The 20,090-nt window shown below is 36.7% G+C and overlaps 1 protein-coding gene across 1 annotated transcript in view; it reads right to left on the bottom strand.

Annotated features, from left to right (window-relative positions):
• Positions 1-10,070: 10,070 nt before the first annotated feature.
• tsnare1 (T-SNARE Domain Containing 1) overlaps positions 10,071-20,090 on the bottom strand; it is a 196,022-nt gene continuing 186,002 nt past the window's right edge. Inside the window, exon 12 of the mRNA XM_051864836.1 lies at positions 10,071-10,332. The gene's annotated coding sequence lies outside the window, so the exon portion shown is untranslated. The remainder of the gene's footprint in view (positions 10,333-20,090) is intronic.

Raw genomic sequence — 20,090 nt, 5'->3', positions numbered from 1 at the left:
ATATATATATATATATATATACATAAAATTACCCATAGCAGATCTGTACGGGTGGAGCTGGGGAAGGTTGAGGGTTTCGGAGGAACTCCGAAAGTGCACTGAAAGTGCACTGTGAACTGCTATAGTGAATGCTAATCAGCCATTTAAATGTTGTGAGCAGCAAGCTCATTGGCTGCAGATGCGACATAAACCAATCAGCTTACGCCAAGTAGTTAACGCTGTGAATATCATCAGTTTGCGTTAAAGACTCATCAACCTGTGCCATCTAGGGTTTCATGACAGAACTAAGCATTTATATATAAATCATATATATAAATCATATATTTTTTAATCTCTAAATGACATAATGATGTGGAAAAAATAGGAAAAGTTTACAAATGTGAGCAGATGACAAGACAAATCCACTGTCCAGAAAATCCACATGGCTTTCAAATGCAGCAATATCAGGTACAGTCCAATTGCCTCTTGTCTCTGACTAGACAATTAATGAGACACTGTCCTAACAGCCATAGACAAATTGTGACCTCAGACAGCAGCGGCTGAACATTCTAAGTAGAGCTGAAGCTCATTCACTAAATCTGGTGACAGGTTGTCTGAGGGAACCAGCGAGGTGATCTCATTACTTGCTTATCATACCTGAGTCATATACAGACAGCAACAGCACATCAAACCTACAGTATGTGTGCGCGCAGGTATATGTGGAAGGGCACGTGGCTGTTCTGTGTGCGGATGAGTGAGTCCCTAGTCTGAGGTGAGAAAGAAATTGCATTGTTTAGCAAGAAAAGAGGCGTCTGGGGTCAGACCGCATCTGCAGAGTGGTAATAGATTAGAGGCCTATCAGGTGTGGATCCTGTAGACAAGTGGTCTCAGCGTGTGCTCTCCACTCACATCTTTAATTTCATTCACGGCGGGACATTAATGCACTGGATACAGCACAAAACAAAGATACAGTCTTCAGTAATAGCTCTGAAAATCTCAAATACAGTATTTATATCTGTTATTGTGTGGCGGAAGGATTTCTTTCATCCAACACACATGCGTGAGAGGTATTTATTGGCTTAGGGAAATGTTTTGTGTCATAGGAGTACTGCGGCGCTTGTCTTGGTCCAATCCAATGAGGTAAGAACTTTGTGACAGGTCTCTTTCTGAGAAACACCTCCTGCAGAGCAGCTCAATTACAAGTGCCAATCTATTGAAGTACTAAACAGACTAAACCAAAGGACACACACATACATCAAATATTACAAATATCAGACAACATTTTGTGAATATGGAAACACTGTGTGTTTCTGCCTCTAAAAGGAACATGATTGTTTTAAAAGTTTATGTGAATAGAAATAATCTATAATATTAAAGTGGTTATATCATAGTTTGTTTGTTTTTTTATTTAAAGCTGCAGTCCGTAAGTTTTGCCTCTTTGTCGCCTGTTTGAAACCTGCAATTGCAATTATTTATGGAATTATCATCTTTACGTGGGTTGTGCATCGGCACGCCTCCTCAGCGCGGATGAATCTAATGTTTGCTGTCAATCACCACATCAGTGTGGATACTGTACTTCACATGCGATATAGCCTACTAGCTGGGACTCGTTCTCTCTTTAAACACACGTAATGATGCAAATACAAACGGCGGCATGCTCGAATTTCCCGCGAAAACCCCACCAGTACCACTCGGATTAGAACACTATTACAAGCTTACCGTTGTGAATTGGGCTAAGGTACACTAAAAAAAAAAATGATTTTTTGATGCTGTTCACTTTATTTAAACAACTTATTTTGATTTAACACCATTGTATTAGGTTTCTGGTTCAAATTTAATTGCTTCATGTTAAATTGACTTGAAACGATTACTTTTTGACTTAACTTGATGTTTCATATTAAAATAACATGTTTCAATCAAGTAAACTCAACCAGGACTCAATCAAACAGGACTTTCACTTCCCATCATGCTTTGCAAAGGGGCTGATCTGGGAGAGTAAATGTTGAAATAAAGTGTTATTTTAAGCAGTTTTTAGCAACATGAGAAAATGGAGGGACTTTTTAATGTTTACTGTTCTATTATGTTGGTACTTAAAAGTTTCTGTTATGTTAATAGTTTTGGGGTTACCACTGTGGTGAAGTGTAGAACATGTGCTTGGGTTGAGGACCTGCTAACAACAATTAAAGTTGTTTTAATAATAAAAACAATTATTTTGGGCATGCCATAGATGGAATAAAACCATCTTCTGGCTAACACCTAACAAGAGTCTTTACAGAATAAAGATTTTGTAAAAGTTGTGAAAATTGTTCTTGAACACATCCAGTAAATAAACTATTCAATTAAACTGGATTATTTGTTTTAATTTTAGGATAATTAAACTTAATGGTTTTGGACAAAATTAAGAATGTTAACCTGATTCAACTAAATGGCATTGAGTTAACCTTATGTAATAAATTTAAGTTAACTGAAATAAATAATGTTAATTAAATGCAACATAACCAAATTACGTCGAACCTGCAAACCTGGTTTTTTAAAAAATTGCAATTTTTATCAAAAAAAGAAAAAAAAAAAAGAACATAATTGGCTTTATTCACCAAATCGTGCAACCCTACTCTACCCAGAGACCTGAGATACAGTATATCCAACCACCTAAAACACCATATCATTGCCCTAGCAGCAACACCCTGGCAACACTCTAGCACCTTAAAACGAGCTAAAAACACTCCAAACATGCTTTTGTGCATCATTCTCTTCAGATAACGCTATCAGTAATATTATTGTCTGATAATTTGTGGTGACAAAAAAAATTAATACAGGATTGCAAATAATTTGTAATCCTAAATTCTGCATTGTACATTCGTCCCATGTTAATGAATCTGACATGCAAACTTCCCACCAGCCGCTCCTAGAGCACTGGGTTCCACTAATACTGTCATTTGTCCTTCATCCTACCGACCGTCAACTGCAGAGTAATTACATTTTAAACGATTCTGCACACAACTGCTGAGGCATTACGTTTTTAATTCGCACAAATCACACAGAGAACAAAAATCTAATGGGAGTTGGGGGATAAGAAACATTCATTCAGTATTCCATTCCCTGATAAATGCACACAAGTTATCCGCGCCTCTGGTGTCCATTTATAATACTTTGAATATTTATTTATTTTGCCAACTCTGCATAATCATTTTGGCTATAGGTAATATCAGAAAAAGTCAGAGTTCCACTGTATGCATTATTCATAAAGGAATGGAGAGGGAACAGGATTTACAAGATAGCACTGAAATTTACCAGAGTCATCTCTCTCTTTATCGTGCACAAAAGCCTCTCGGACAAGGAGAAAAAAAGGCCACTAGATAGAAATGAATGTGTGTAATGAGCAAAATTATGGGAGGATGAGGTAATAGAGATTAATAACTCGCAGTAGCCTATTCATTTGCCACTGAAGCCAAGTCAGGTGCACTTTGTACTTAAAAATAACCTTCCAATGTCTGCCTCTTGGGTCAGATTTACTTGCTGTGACTTAAACTTGGTTGACTAGCAAACCATTTATAACGTCACACATAGAGCAATTATTCTAATATCATTTAATCAGGATATAATTGTATAGGACCCCAAGAAGAGGAAAAGGCCAATCATTTTGAAGTGACGTTTCCGCTGTGAATTATTTCCTCATTTTTCATCCTGCACTCTTGACCACTGTGTCTCACATTCACACTGGCTCATTTGTAGGGTAAGGTGCAAAGCTGTAGATCAGAGATAAATGACTTCATTAAAGTGTGGCTCACACTGTGCCTGAATGATTCCTGTATCCCCGTCGTGCCACGAGAGATTATGAACTTCATAAGTCAATATGTTTCGATAATAGGATAATGCTCGCCAGTTCGTCACCTAAAAAGATGGGTTGATGGGATCAAATGTGAAACGGACATAGCAAGAGGTGTGTGTGTGTGTTAAGGATGCTGGACCTCCTTGAAGGTGTTGTATGTCATTTTTTTGACTGTAGCAAAGCATAAAAATACCATAATAGGTTTGCAGTTATTTAGGAAACGTGCAAAGTTTGTATTTTTGTTTCTCTGAAAAACAATTCTACAGACAGTTATTTTACCTTGAAATGTGCCGTGTCAGAATGTCTGTTTTTGTTTTGGTACGTGTGATCCCACCGACTGCCAATTTACCCAATAGTATTTCGACACTCCCCGGTTGCCAGTTGGCGGAAAACACAGCGTATTGCAGCCATGGAAGCCAACAAACAAACTGGGTCTTAGATCACAGATTCTACCCTAAAAAGCTCAATGACCATAGCCGTATTAAAACACGGATAAATCAACTCATCAACTTACATTGTCAGGCTCGTCACCTTCCATTGTCAATTGCGTTCGTTCCTGTTGTGTGTCCTCAATCTGGCAACCCGTTTGAGCTTTGAGTCTGAGGAGGAGGGGGCGGGGCAAATAACTCTAATATTTTGAATTTGGACTGCAGTACCCATTTCAACCTCTAGCTGTCAATATTAAATACTGCACCTTTAACTAACCATGAGTATGTTACATATTTGTGCATACATCTCCCCCCCCCCCCCCTTTTTTAAGTTAACAAAATATATTTATATAAATACAAAAATACATACATTTGGGTTAAAATTTAGAACTAACTCGAACCAAACATCTGTTTTATGGACAAAAGTATTGGGACACCTGACCATTTCACCAACAGGGAATGTAATACACCCTTGCAAGATTTTGGAGTGTTTCTGTGTGAATTTTTGCCCATTCAGTAGAGCATTTTGTGAGGTCAGGCACTGATGTTGGACGAGAAGGCCTGGCTATCTAAAAAAATGTCAAGTCCAGTCAAATTCTTCCACACCAAACTGATATATCCATGTCTTTATGGACCTTGCTTAGTGCACTGGGGCATGCTGGAATAGAAAAGGGCCTTCCCCAAACTATTCCAACAAAGTTAGAAGCATAGCATTGTCCAAATTGTCTTGGTATGCTGAAGCATTAAGATTTCCCTTCACTTGCAGTAAGGGGCCTAGCCCAACCTCTGAAAAACAGCCCCATACCATACCTCCTCCACCAAATTTTACAGTTGGCACAATGCAGTCAGGCAGGTAATGTTCTCCTGGAATGAAACCCATTCCACGAAGCTCCCGCCACACAGTTTTTGGGTTGATATTAATGCCAGTGGAAGTTTGGAACTCTTTAGGTATCCTAAATGCTTCCACTTACCAATAATACTAGGGTGCTTTCACACTTGGTTCGATTGCCTAGTCCGAACCCATGTTTGATTCTGTGTTCACATTATATTATTTGGGGCTGAAGCGCAGTGCATTTGCATCATCAAAGTAGTAGCTGTTTACCCTTGGTGCTTAGTAATGATGACACACTTTTATATTTTAGTTTTTAAACATTTGGTAATTTTCAAAGCATCAGCACATAATGGCACTTGCATCTATCTTCCGCGAATGTTCTGCACATGTTCTAAAGAACTCGGGAGTCCATTTCTGCTGAAGGCGAGCCAAAATGAGATATACATTCCCTCTGCTTGCGGAGAGTCAGTTATGTTTATCGGGAAAATGAGTGAGAACACACACAAACACACAGTTTTATCAAATCATACGTCATCAATAGTGGTTAACTTCCACTATTTAGTATGATTGCGTTCATATCAGCAACAAATCATACCGGAGTTTCCATGAACTGTACCCCAGACCACCCTTTTTATGTGGTATGGTTTGCGAGTGCGCACCCAAGTTTGGAAAACAGCATTCACATCATCCAGACGAACCAAACTCTGACATCAATCGAACCAGGGTGCTCACCAAAAGTGCTAGTGTGAAAGCACGCTTACAGTTGACTAAGAAATATCTAGCAGGGATGAAATTTCACAAACTGACTTATTGCAAAGGAGGCATCCTATCACAGTACCATGCTTGAATTCACTGGGCTCTTCAGAATGACTTATTTGTTTCACAAATGTTTGTAAATGCAGACTGCATGGCTAGGCTTGATTTTATACACCTGCGGCAATGGGTCTATATGTAAGCAATAAGGTACGAGAGGCTGTGCTGTATTATTGATAAGTCACAACTGAAGGGCGTTGTTAGGCACTGTTGACTTATTCACGATACAGCACTAGCCTTGAGTACCTTATTGCTTATATGAAGTGGTTACCACACAATACAAATATTAAAGCCGAAAAATATATGTATCAATGCAACTATGAAGTAAAATCAATAAAGCCTCTCTTCTGCCAGAAAAAAATAGTCCCTTACCGTGAACAGCAACAGAAATTACATTATTACGCCATTAGATGGCGGCAAAGACTGTCTTCATGACTAAGTCACTCAGTATCGAAGACTTTTATATTGAAAAGACTGAATTTGTGAACACGGAACAAGACGCAACTGACAAATGCTTTTACTAGCACTGTCAGTCACGGGAAAACCCCTTGACTGTTAAAAGGACAAGATAATACATCAGACATTTAAACAGATTTTTTATTATGAACATAGGTGATGAGGAAAATGCTAAATCTGAATGCAGATAATACACTCGCTCACTCAATCTCTTTCTCACAATATTCTTCTACATAATACAATAAGCTTCAATTGAGAACATACAGTTTATGTTGCTAAGAGTGGTTGCTAAGGGTGTTGTGTAGTCATACACAGAACCGTTGGGTGAAGCGGTCATAGCCATGTTTTATTGTGAATAAAACACAGCTATTGACCAATCAGAATCAAGGATAGGAACTAACTGTTTTATAAACACTATATATACACTATTCAGTATATAAAACTTATAAAATATAAGTATATAAAAATATAAAAATATGAGTACAATAAAAAATAAGTTTAATATATATTTTATATTTGTATAATTATTATTTGCAAAGTGTTGTATAAACTGTATATATATAATGACTATACCAAAAATAAACAACTGATTTTTAATAATATTATGCATATTTATAATTAAAGAAAACGTCTTTTGAAATGGGATAAAACATCTCTTTTTTGATTGATAGAAGTAGTTTGGTTACTCATATTCAAATGTTTATTTTACAAGATCATTTTGTCATTTAAAATGACCCCTAGAAACATTTAAAATCTGAGCAAAACAAGATGTTCAAAAGTGACAGCTCATGTAGAGGATTTCTACCAGAACTTTTTTTTTTCTACTTCAGAGAGAGGTTTCACCTGGGATCTGAACTTCTAAACACCTGTTCAAACACGTCCAACCCTCGGGGCAAGCCTCCAGCGACCCTCTGCTTTGGTTTAGCTGTAGAGCAGCATGATCGAGCAGAGACTCTGTGTAATTGTACAGAGCTCCTCTCTCAACCTTCCCTGTCAGTAGCAAAAAGGAGCCCATCGCTCATTGCTGCCATTACTGGCCTGCATGCCGTGAATAATGCAATTTGTATCCTCCATGGAGCGCATCCAAAACAACAGCCACTCCAATAGACAAACTGCTCATATGAGTGGAAATCCACTTAAAGCAATGGCCAGGCCAAATCTCTGGGTATTACACACATGCCTATGACCAATGTTTCCCCCCTAAATCTCACTGTTAAGAGTATGGAATTTCATCAGTAATCCAGGTTTGGTCAAAATTACAGTAAACAGCAGTGTTAATCTAATCACTTTTTATAGTTTATACGAGTTTGGACCGACATGAGGGTGAGTAAATAATGACAGAATTTTAATTTTGAGGGGAACTATTCCTGGGAGTACTACGAATATATCTCACAAACAGAATGCACTCTCATAATAGTGCACTGACAAAGATATTTCATTCAGTGCCTTTTTTAAATGCAGTCTCAAGGACGTACAGTCACAGAATGTGTCTTATTCTGTGTAATTTTATAGACCAGTGACACTGCATAATCTAAAACAGACCAATAGATGCTGGACAAATAACCTAACACATACAAGTTATTGCAAGACACATCAAAATATGATTATTATAAGCATATAGCAAGAATATCTTCAAAATCCAACATTCATAACAAAGAATGAGAGCTCAGCAAAGGTCAAAATGATTTCTATTATGTTCCTTCTATTCAAAACTCATGACTCATATTCACGCAAAGCTATGTGCCACTCAGTTATACTGGAAATTAAATAGTTACAACTTTTAAACATTTTAGATTAACTACATTTGGAAAGATGTATACTCACACACATACTGTAAACCCTCTATCTTTCTGACACACAAACCTTCAAAAACAACAGTGCTCTTTATACCCTGCTGGGAGTTGTACAGAGAGGTGTTAGATTTGTTGTACCTGGGTTTTAAAGGTCGGCAGTTGACCTTCTCTGAGCGCTAACAGCCACTGGAACTGAAATGAATCTGTTTTGGTGGGGCAAGTGAGAAAAAAAATAGTCTGGCTTCAGATAAAGTCGCTCACTGGATCATCATTAATCTTAGAAACTGCATTAACATGTCAGGGAACATGTACAACAGTTTGCAAATAGCATATTTAAATGTTTAAATGCATGTTTTTTTTTTTAACAATAATATTTTTATATTTTCATGTAAAGGTGTTTACTGCACGCACTTCCCCATTACTGAATCTTCAGTTGAGAATGTTAGTTGGCTGCAGAGTTCGTTGTAGTGAATGTGAAGCCAAAAAAATGACAAAAATGTCTTTCTATAGAGCTGTACTTCAAAGCAGCACACCAACAACAAACATAATGTTGTCTGGTTCATAAACAAATGCCTCTCATGAATCGATTCTTTTTAGTGAATCAAACACATAGAGCACAAACAGTGAAGACTGGTTCATTAACAAATGACTCATATAAACCAATTATTTTAATAAATCAAAAAGATACAGTGCAAACAGTGAGGCTCAATTCCTGAAACAAACGACTTTGATGAATCGGTTCTTTTATTGAATAGTTCATAAAACAACTTACCAGTTTGAATCGGTCGGTCAGAATCTGAATCTAACCGAATCAGGACATTTATTTTGTATCAATACCCAGTCTTACACTCTTAGAAAAAAAAAGGTTCAATGGGGTTCAATATAGCACCCTAGAGATCTTATCTCAGTTTTAAAGAATCCTTTATGCCAAAAAAAAAAAAAAAAGATGCTATCTATACTTTATATTGGCAGATACTATTTGCACCTCAGTATTTTTGTACATCAACAGGGTGCAATAATATCATACAGTGTAATGATTATATTTATTAGAATTATTAAATGGATGCTCCTTTATTGGGAGGATAAAAACCCTCCCTACACCTTCATCTAACTCTACCCAATACTTTTAATATTATTAAACAGTCATTCACAGTATATTTCCATGTTTAGAACATTATTTTCATTTTTATTGAAAAAAAATGCGAGCTCGGCAAAAGGCGGATTCGAACCTGCATAGATCGCATTAAAAGCCAGGTCTGCGAGCCTTACTCACTACTGCTACACCACTGAAGATGTTGAATTCTGTGCAAATTTTTAAAACTTTTGTTAAAACAACCAGGCATTGGTGGGCGGAGTCAGTGTAAATAGCATTTGCCAACAAGGGATGCTATTTGCACTTAGTGTAAATAGACACTCCGTTTTTTGTGTTGTTGTTGTTGTTGTTGTTGTTGTTGTTTGTTTTTTGTGATAAAGTATGTTTCTGAACTATTTAATTAAAAAAAAATCTAATTAAAAATGAATACAATTACTTAAATCTCTACTATGATCTCATGATGGGAACCCCATAGGAAGCGCCTGACAGAACCCTTTAATGTTCTATACATAATCTTTTGTTCTAAGAGTGTAGTACAAACAAAAAGAACAGAATAACTGTTTCTGTGACTGCATTTGTTAGAGTGCATTTACTAGAGTTTTTGCCACTTCTATATCACGCTCTATTTGATTGTCATTTTGCTCTCAACTGAGCTGGCCAGCACAACATAATCCTTATATTTCCCAAAACATAGTGAATCTCTCATCCATGGTAATTAGCCTACACTGATCAGAGCACAATCATTCCATGCAACAGGAGGTTGGCCAGAATGAACAGGTTTCATTCCCCCATGTGACGCTGAATTATAGCAGAATATTATCTTCACATGTGAAGAAGCTTTTTAGCTCTCATGACTGCACAATGGCCCTCATTCCCCTTGGGTCTACCCACCGGGGGCCGAGACACACGCTGCCACAACCGCGAACTGCTGTGCGATATTACTCTTGCTTTATTGGGCTCAACTTGATGGGTTTCTGTGGCACATCAAACAACCCTGCAAGGAGCACCTACATCTTTGTCGTTCCTGTTATTGTTTCTTCTTCTGTTGTTTCTTCCTGTTATTCTTTGTAACAGATGACACAGCTGGAGACTCGTACATGGCAAGGACACTGTTGAGAACAAAACAAAAAATTGCACATTTTTAGAGGGAAGAGAAAAAAAACTATTATCTTCGTGGATTATTAACACAGGTCCCTGTCCTATTGTCATCATGAGAAGTGGCACAGGAGAGAAGCAGATGGCATGGTGAGCTTGGAGAGCAGAAAGGAGCCAGAGAAGGAGGCAAGGGCTCCAGACAATGCTGGAACAGATTGCGGTTCAGATGAGCTTTCACAAGCTCCAAATGAAAATGAGCTTTTGTTTGAGCTGTCTTTTTGTGATGGGCATGATACTGCTCATTAAATTTTATTATTGAAACACGAGAAATCTGGAGCCAGTAACATCCCAGGTGGCGCTCTCCTTAGAAGGATATCTTCTGATTCAGCACATCTTACTGAAAGTTTTGTGTCTGAATGTTGGGTTAAATGAGAAACACCTGGAACCATCACTATGGATTTGTGAGAGCATCTCAGTGACTTTCCTTTTTTCTTTTTAAACATTTAGAGACTGTAGAGAGAACAGAAAATTATTGGATGCCATTACACTATAGGCAAGTCCCAATTCCTGTACTTATGCATCGTGTTGGGGTAATGCGAGTTACGTAATCAGATTACTTTTTTCCAAGTAACTAGTAAAGTAACGCATTACTTTTAAATTTACAACAAAATGTCTGAGTTACTTTATCGGAATAAGTATCGGATAAGTTACTTTGTTTTCACATTTATTGACTGACAGCTCTCCTGTCCCCATTTTGAGAGAAATCAGGAGTAATGCAGAGACGTGTGCACTGTGTAAACATGATGGTTACTGTAGTTCTAAACTAAATGTGAACATGTATTTACTCATCTCACTTGCACAAAAACAGATTAAGTATTCCTCAAAATTAATAAAAACAGTGAAATGCAAAATCAGAATACTACGCAAACCTGGAATGATTAAATATGTTAAATTACACAAATATACTTTATGTATTTAACAGGGTTCCTACGCATTTTGTAAAAGTATGAAATGTGATTTTAGTATTTTCCAGGTCTGGAAAAGTATGGAAAAAGGAAAACAGAGTTTGGAAAAATAATTGCGTTTCCAGGTAATTTCCCCTGTTCAGTTTTCTGAAATATAGAAATAAGAATTTCTAAAAATAAATCTATCAATCAAGTACTGTTTGTCTCTTTTGAACTTTTGTACACTCAAACCAGCACCACATTACAGTATCAAACAGATGTGTCAGAGATGAATATGTGCAGTTTATAAATAGGCCTGGAAAAAAAGATTATTTTGATAAGCGATTAATCTAATGATTATTAGAACATTTAATCGACAATTATTTCACTGATTAATCGCTATGTTTGATCGATTATTACATTACAGTTGCGTTACAGCACCCCACTGGTCAAACTGCATTATTGCAGGCCCTAAAAATATGAGTTCAAATGACTATTCGACAACAAAAATATTTGTCCACAATTTTTTATTGTCCACGTTGTCAATAATGTCGACTAATCGTTTCAGCCCAAGTTATAAAGCGCTTTAGGTTTCTTTTCATCATGTAAGCACATGTTAAAACTTATAATTCCTGAGAAAATATTTACAGATGATTGTACAGATATAATGCTGTATAATGAACTGTTTATGTTATATAGGGTCTGAGAGGTTTGGAAATTTGTGTCAAAATTTTGGAACCGAAAATGTGCAGGAACCCTGATTTAATCTAACTTTATTAACCAATTTCTTTGCTGCTGACTTTTGATGATCCACACTAATAAGCAAAAATGACTATTTAAACATCACATTTGTCTTTTTTTTTTATTGCTGAAGTAAGAGTGTTTAACTTTCTTCTCCTGCGTCATTTTCTTCTGCAATCCAGAATGGCAGCACAGCTGAAAGCTTTGTTTAACTGCACCCTCTACAGTACAGGTGTGAATTTGCATTTCCTTCAGGCTTATTCATTTCACTTTTGGTGTGAAAAGGCCTTTACATTTGCCAAAAATAGAACTTTTTTTGCTATTAAAAACAATCAAGCAAGTCCAGCTGAGAAAAAGTAGAACTTACTAACGTAATGCATTACTTTCCAAAGAAGTAGCGCAATTAGTTACTTTTTAGGGAGTAATGCCATATTGTAACGCATTACTTTTAAAAGTAACTTTCCCCAACACTGCTTATGCACTATTCTATGCCATTTTGTAGTATAAATAGTGTGAGTAGTGTGTTCACATTGAAAATTCCAAAAAGAAAAAGTGCACTTTAACTACCCGGATGATGCACTTAATTAACCGGAAAAAAAAAGTGTGGAATGTTGTATGACTTTGATGCTGGATGACAAAATAACCTTATAAAGTTCATACAGTATATAGTGCATAGTGTATAGTGCACCATTTAGGACACAACAGAGCTAAACTGTATGAGACTCATATTTAATTTTCATACATCACATTTCAAATTTTAATATATATCAAAAATGATTGAAACCTTTAAATTGCTTTAATTTTGTGATATGTCATATAGCTTTATTATCACACCAGCCATACACAAGTACAGGGGTAAAACACTGTTTCTTTAAGGCCCTGTGGTTCAACACATCTTACAGAAACAAAGTGCAAATATCAAGACAACACTATAAGGTGCTAGAAAAGTTAGTAAAAACAAAGTGAAATCAAAAAGGACAACAGAAGTGTGAGTGCATGTGTAAAAGCAGCCAGTGATGTTCAAGAGGGCATGTAAACATTGTCTTTATGTAAACTCTGCACATTTTAAATAATGCAAAACAATGAGCTCTGAGTTAAAGAGTTAAAGTGTTGATGCGCCATTAGCTCTTCCAGAAAATGTCCTATTACTATCATATATATCATATAATATAAAAATAATATATATTATAAACTGAAGCATATGACCCCAGTCTGTTCAGATTGGAATCATTTCTGGACTAAAACTCCACTGAGAAAGATCTTGCAAGGCATGACTCACCTTGCTGCAGATTCCTAAAAGCAAGCACGCACACACACACACACACACACACACACTTACACGGTTCACTGTCCTGCTCAGCTCAACTCAAAGCTTTCGACCTGCCTTATCACGCATCGCACACACCTCCCTGCTGCCATTTCTTTTCCCCTTACATTTTTTTCTGTTTCCATTTACCCCAGCACCAATATGTTTTTATTCCATTCAGTCGTTTGTCAACCTCTGTGTAGTACCGAGGCGAGCGGGAGGCAGAAGGCAGGCTTCCACCGGCGAGTACTGGCTTATTGTACGCACAGCCCCTTTTCGGCACATATGTCGCAGGTAGAGATAGCACAGAGATGTGTCTCTGCTTGGTTCTCTCCTATCTCACCCAAACAGGCATATGCAGAGCTTTGAGAAAAAAAGAAAGGGAAAAAAACAAAACAAAAAACAAAACAACAACTACAAAACAAATCAAAACAGAAAAAGTGTTTACCTTCTTCCAGTAACTGTTGTGAAGGTAAAAAAGTGGAAAAACAAAACTAAAATATCTCTCCTTCGAAAGATGATTTGAACTGTTTAATTAAAGGAGCATAAAATAGTGAGGGGAAAGTCAGAAGTTGGATTTACATGATTGATTTAGCTGCAGTGCTAATCACACCCCAGGACCATATCACTGATAGACTGAGTCATTATGTAACAAGATTAGGAAATTAGGACTTGGAGTTTCTTCTGTGGAACTTTCTGGCTTTCCTGTACAAAGGGGATTTAACTTTCATAGAGGGGGCTGGCTTATTTGCAGACTACATGTCTTTTGATTTGTAAGCAAGCGCATTTCAGCTGATAACTTCTAAAGAATAGATTCTTGCCTAATTTTGTTTCTTATATACAAATGTATATTAATGACAGTCTTTCTTCAACTATGAATAGGGTTGGGAATCTAAAATCGATTCCAATTCTGGAATCAGATACTTTAAGATAGTTAACCCAAAAATGAAAACTATCCCATGATTTACTCACCCTCAAGCCATCCTAGGTGTATATGACTTTCTTCTTTCAGACAAATACAATCGGAGTTATATTAAATAATATCGTGACTCTCCTAAGCTTTATAATGGCAGTGATTAGAGGATGAGATTTTAAATAGCAAAAAAGTGCAAGCATCCATCCATCATAAAAGATAACCACACGGCTCCGGGGGGTTGATATAGGCCTTCTGAAGTGAAGTGATGCATTTGTGTAAGAAAATTATCATATTTAAAACTTTAAAAACTTAAATAACTGGCTTCCGGCAGACGGCCGTACGCACGTTGACTTACGCCAAAAGAGTAATCCTTTATGCTATGTAGAAGGCCTTGCAACAAACTCAAGCTCCTCTTCTCTTATATCGAAATCCTCCAACATTTCTCTTTAAAAAATTGTGTTTTAGACTTCTAATTCATGACCGGTGTTTTGTTTTGCTCTATCCTCTGCGCTTCCGCGTTCGTCGTTGCGTCAGGTATCAGGCCAGAGTTCACGCTTTCGCCGTAAATCGATGCATACGGCCATCTGTCAGAAGATAATTATTTTAGTTTTTAAAGTTTATTTGGATATTTTTCTTACACAAACGCATCGTTTCGCTTCAGAAGGCCTTTATTAACCCCCTGGAGCTGTGTGGATATCTTTTATGATGGATGCTTGCACTTTTTTGGATTTCAAAATCTCATCCTCTATTTATTGCCATTATAAAGCTAGGAGGAGCCAGGACATTATTTAATATAACTCTGATTGTGTTTGTCTGAAAGAAGAAAGTCATATACACCTAGGATGCTTGAGGGTGAGTGAATCATGGGGTAATTTTAATTTTTGGGTGAACTAACCTTTTAAGGTCAGTAATTTTTAATAAAATTAAAATTTCGATCAGTTCCTTTGTGCACATTTTAATGTGATTTCAAATCATTTTCAAGCACAAGAAGGTGCGAAAGAGAACTCAATTTGGCACATAAAGCGTGCACATAGAAGGCTGCCTCTCATATAGTGCGCGACACTGAATTGAGTTTTTGTATGCATCTTCTTGCGATTGAACACACAAATACACACAAAAACACAGTTGGGTTTGTCTTAAGTGAACATAAACAGTTGAGAAAGAAAACACATGTCAGTATATTGGATCCGTGCATTCTGTGTCAAAGTGACAGCAACCTAATAAACCTGCTGCAGTCTGTGTCATTAACGTTAATCAAAGAACAAAAGAAAATGACTCACTGATCTTGACTGAGTAACTCTAACTTTAACTGTAACTTAAATAATGATTCATCTATATTTTATTTATAAAAAGAAAACTATGCAGTTATTTTACATTTGATTACAATTTCTTTACCTGAACTTTGTTCAGTTGTATTTTTTGTGCTATTGCTAATTTGTTTATTTGTTCTTATTTTATTACTGTTTACTTGTCTTTAATAATGCTGGTGGGTTGATGGTCACTGCAATGCCCTCTCGAAAACATATGGAGTTAAAACAAAATTGTAATTTCAGTACGTCTCACTTAGAATCATAAAAAATTTAGTTTACAGACCAGCTTATAGACTTTAGTCAAAAAAGACACCATAACGTACAATCTGGACAGAAGTACAGTCTGTTCAATATATTGTACTGTTGAGTACCAGGGTGTTAATCGTTCAATCAATAAAACAAATACGTGAAAGTAACAGATACAGGAACAGAACAGACAGTTCAAAATATTGAACACACTGTATTTCCACTGCTCACAGCCTTGTTTTCATCAAAACTGCCTACTTCTGTCTAATGTCTACATATTCAATTACAATGACCTCATGGTTTGGCTACCCCCCATACTAAACCATACTAAACCACTGTAAAACAAATAAGAGGAACATTACAGTGTCTGGGTCAACATGAATCGCAGCACAGTCAGAAGGGCACTTAAAGCACAATGCAATGCTGGAAGCAGCTGGGCTATTTCTTCTTATCTCCACCAGCCCATCTGACCAAATTGTGGCTAAATCAACCAACCACTGTTTTTGTAATGTTCTACAGCCTCACAAAAAGGCTTGTCAGCTTCTATCAGCCAGCTGCTGTTATCCACCTATTCGAGCCTTTCACAAACACAACCCCATGTAATTTTTGTCTCCTTCAGTCAGTGGTGTTTCGGCACTAAATGTGTCTTCAGGAAAGGCATTCTAATTCAAATAAAAGCTGGAATTCATTCATCGAACTGTATTTTTTTCCCCTCAGGAAAAATGCCTGAAAGGAACAGAAGTGAACATGTATTTTCCCTTTAAAGAGGACAAAAAAGGTCTTTCTGACCACTGCACTCCTTATTATTTATTAGGTGGGACTGGGAGATCCAGTAATAATGCTCCTTTTGTAGGATTATATGGTGAACGTTGCCAAATACCAAGGCCAAGAGAATATGAGTCTATCTAGTGAGTTTATTCAGAGCCTAAAGTCAGCCTTTAAAACAGTTACAGCCTTAAGTGTTATAAATTAGAATATTGTAAAATTGTCTTTAGTATCAAAATAATGTCATATGGATCAGTGCTACAACTACGAACATAACACTTACATAAACCCCCCATAAAATGGCTTGACATGGCCAAAGTAGCATTAACAACTAAAAACCTTTTTAAAAGGCTGAAAGTGCTATATTGTCATTAAAATTATATTAAGATATAGAGAGTTAAATACAGCACTTTAATCAAGGATACATCCGCTATGCTGTGCCAAAAAGCCAACAGTGAGAGTTCCTTTTATAGCCTGATGAAAAATGACACTGCAACAAATATGGGAGACAGATGTCATGCTCATTGGCTTCTGTAAAAAAAAAAAAAAAAAATTATTTTAAATGTACAAATATGCCATCTACTCCACTTTCCTGTAACACTGCAGTTCTGAAACTCAGTTTTGAAGTTTGTATTCCTTCTATTTAGCCAAGAGGGTTTATTTATTTATTTATTTTTTAAAGAAATTTATACAGTACTTATATTCTGCAAGGATAGATTAAATTGATAAAAAGTGACAGTAAATACATTTATAATGTCATAAAAGATTGTTGTTCCTTTGACCTTTCTATTCATGGAAAAATTCACCGGCATCATGACGACAGATGAGTCACATCTTTTTGATTTTCATCACATGCTTTTGATTTTCTTGGCAAAAATGTCCCGAGTCCTTCATGTTAAAATCAATCTACAGGCTTCCATAGGCAACCTAGGAAGTTTCGTTACAAGCTGTTCACACATTGGCAATAAAAAAATGATCAATACATGAAAATTCTTACATATAGCCCCTTTAAATTGTAATAATAATAATAATATTAATGTATTTTGATTAAGTAAATGCAGCCATGTTGAGCATAAGAGACTTCTTTCAAAAACTTGAAATTTTACAGACTCTGATATTTTGAACGGTAGTGTTCAAGCTTAAGCTTATAATTTACAGCATACTGTGCAGTATATACTATTTTTAAAAAGTGAAGTAGATATGCGAACAGTAGTATGCTACTGTATATTCTTGTAACATAACTAGATTATGTGGGTGCTATTTGGCTATCTTGAAAATAAAAACTGATATTTTGCATTTTTAAAACAATTTTGTGTAAAAACGTCTTAACTTTTGGCAGTTTGATCAAGTTATGAGTGAAAAAATTTGAGCAGACTGCATGATGGGATTTAGTATTCCAAGCAGTGTATTATGTTGAGTACTGCTCATTTTGAAAATATGTGCACAGTATACACATACTGTGCATACTGAAGTTATAGTATGAGTAGTATGCTAGTAAGCTATTCCATACACCCAAAACTCACAGTGGACAATAGATTTCAAAAACAAAACACAGTCGCATTCAAAATAATATCTATTACCGCACAACTCGCAAAGCATTATTTAACATCATAATACCCATTACAGTTCTTCCAGTGATCGAGAAAGAGAGGGCCACCACGTGGATGTTTCTGCCTGATAAAAGGACATCTGAGATCATCGGTTTTGAAGAGGATAATGTGAAAAGGAGACACTTGTGTGTGACTTCTCCCAGCTCCCCCTAAAAAAGTCTAATCCCACCAATTCGCGGCTGTCATCAGGCATGCTTAAATTAGCCGGCGTCCTTGTAGGTGAGTGGCACACGGAGGAGGAAATCCGTACCCAAACGTCAGCCAGAGCAGCCGTGTGGGTTGACAAAGGGGCTGCAACGGGCCCGTGCCTCTGCGGCTGTCACCCGCCGAGCACCATTAGCGCAGCATTCCCGGGCTGTCCATGCCCAGCCAAAGTGCCCAAAGAGTCCAGCTGTCACATTAAAAGTGCCACATGTGATACACTCTGGAGCCAAATACATTATCCTCCCCCCTCTGGCTCTGATGCCTAGACTCTGGGGCAAACACAGATCTCCTAGTTCTCCAATGGACTCCAAAGTCATGCGCATACAAAAGAATAACTGTTTTTTTTTGTGCTGCTTAAAATGACAATGCTGAAAAACAAATGGTTTAGGGGCCATTCACGCAGAACACATTTTTATTTTTAAAACCTGCATCTCAGTCTTTTAACTTGAGCGCCATGCTTTTAGAACACTGTGTCATGCGAAAAATACTGCAAGATGTGAACACATTTAGTGCCTGTTTAGAAAAACAATGGAAAAGCACTGGAGTGCAAAAACACATTTTGTGCAAACGACCCCTAAAGGCCCCAATATACACTCTAAAAAATGCTAGGTTAAAAACAACCAAAGTTGGGTTGTAAATGGACAAACCCAGTAACTGAGTTGTTTTAACCCAGCGGTTGGATTAAATGTTTGCCCAACGTGCTGGGCAGTTTTATTTAACCCAACTATTGTTTAAAAATGACTATATGGCTGGCTTAAAATTAACCCAAAATAGGTTGGAAATTAAAAATCGCAGATTAGAGGCAACAATAATAATCAAAAGGTGAACATTTATTAATAAGCAATTTAATAAATGTTTATTGTTTAGTTATTATTCATTAAAATTATTATTAATAGTTTATTTATTAAACATATAAAAAATGTTAATTTCCAACATATTTTTGGTTTATTTTAAACAAAATACAGTAATTTTTAAACAATACTTGAGTTAATAAAAAAACTACCCTAGCAGGTTGGGCAAACATTTAACCCATTCGCTGGGTTTAAACAACCCAATCGCTGGGTTTGTCCATTTTCAACCCAACTTGGGGGGTTTTGTAACCCAGCATTTTTTAGAGTGTACTTCAAGCTAAACCAAAGAATGGACTGGTGTGATGTAATTTCAAACAAAATCAGGCCAAAACAAAGTTAGCTAGAATTTTGTTTTAGGAGTTCGAAACAGTTTGCCAAAACTAACTTTCTGGAGGATTGCATAATAGGTAGGTGTGCTCTGAGGCTCCACCTTTTTTGTTGTGGAAATCTTCTCCCGTTCATTTCTTCTGTTCATTCCCTTCGAGGTCAGATGTGGGGTAAAACATGAACACACTGGAGAGCTGCTTTAGAGTAGAAAGTTGTAATTCTAATTTAAAGAGACACTGATGCTGTTTTCTAATGTTTAATACTGTAAAGCAGCTTGCTTTAAAGGGTTAGTTCACCCAAAAATTAAAATAATGTCATTAATTACTCACCCTCATGTCGTTGTACACCCGTAAGACCTTCATTCATCTTCAGAACACAAATTAAGATATTTCTGATGAAATCCAATGACTCAGTGAGGTCTCTATTGAGAGCAAAGCCACTGAACCTCTAAAGATCAATAAAGGTACTAAAAACATATTTAAAACAGTTCATGTGAGTACGGTGGTTCTGCTTTAGTATTATAAAGCGACGAGAATACTTTTTGTGTGCCAA

The sequence above is a fragment of the Ctenopharyngodon idella genome, chromosome 16, assembly GCF_019924925.1.
Source record: "Ctenopharyngodon idella isolate HZGC_01 chromosome 16, HZGC01, whole genome shotgun sequence".
NCBI classification, from domain to species: Eukaryota; Metazoa; Chordata; class Actinopteri; order Cypriniformes; family Xenocyprididae; genus Ctenopharyngodon; species Ctenopharyngodon idella.
This window is presented reverse-complemented; position numbering and strand designations above follow the sequence as displayed.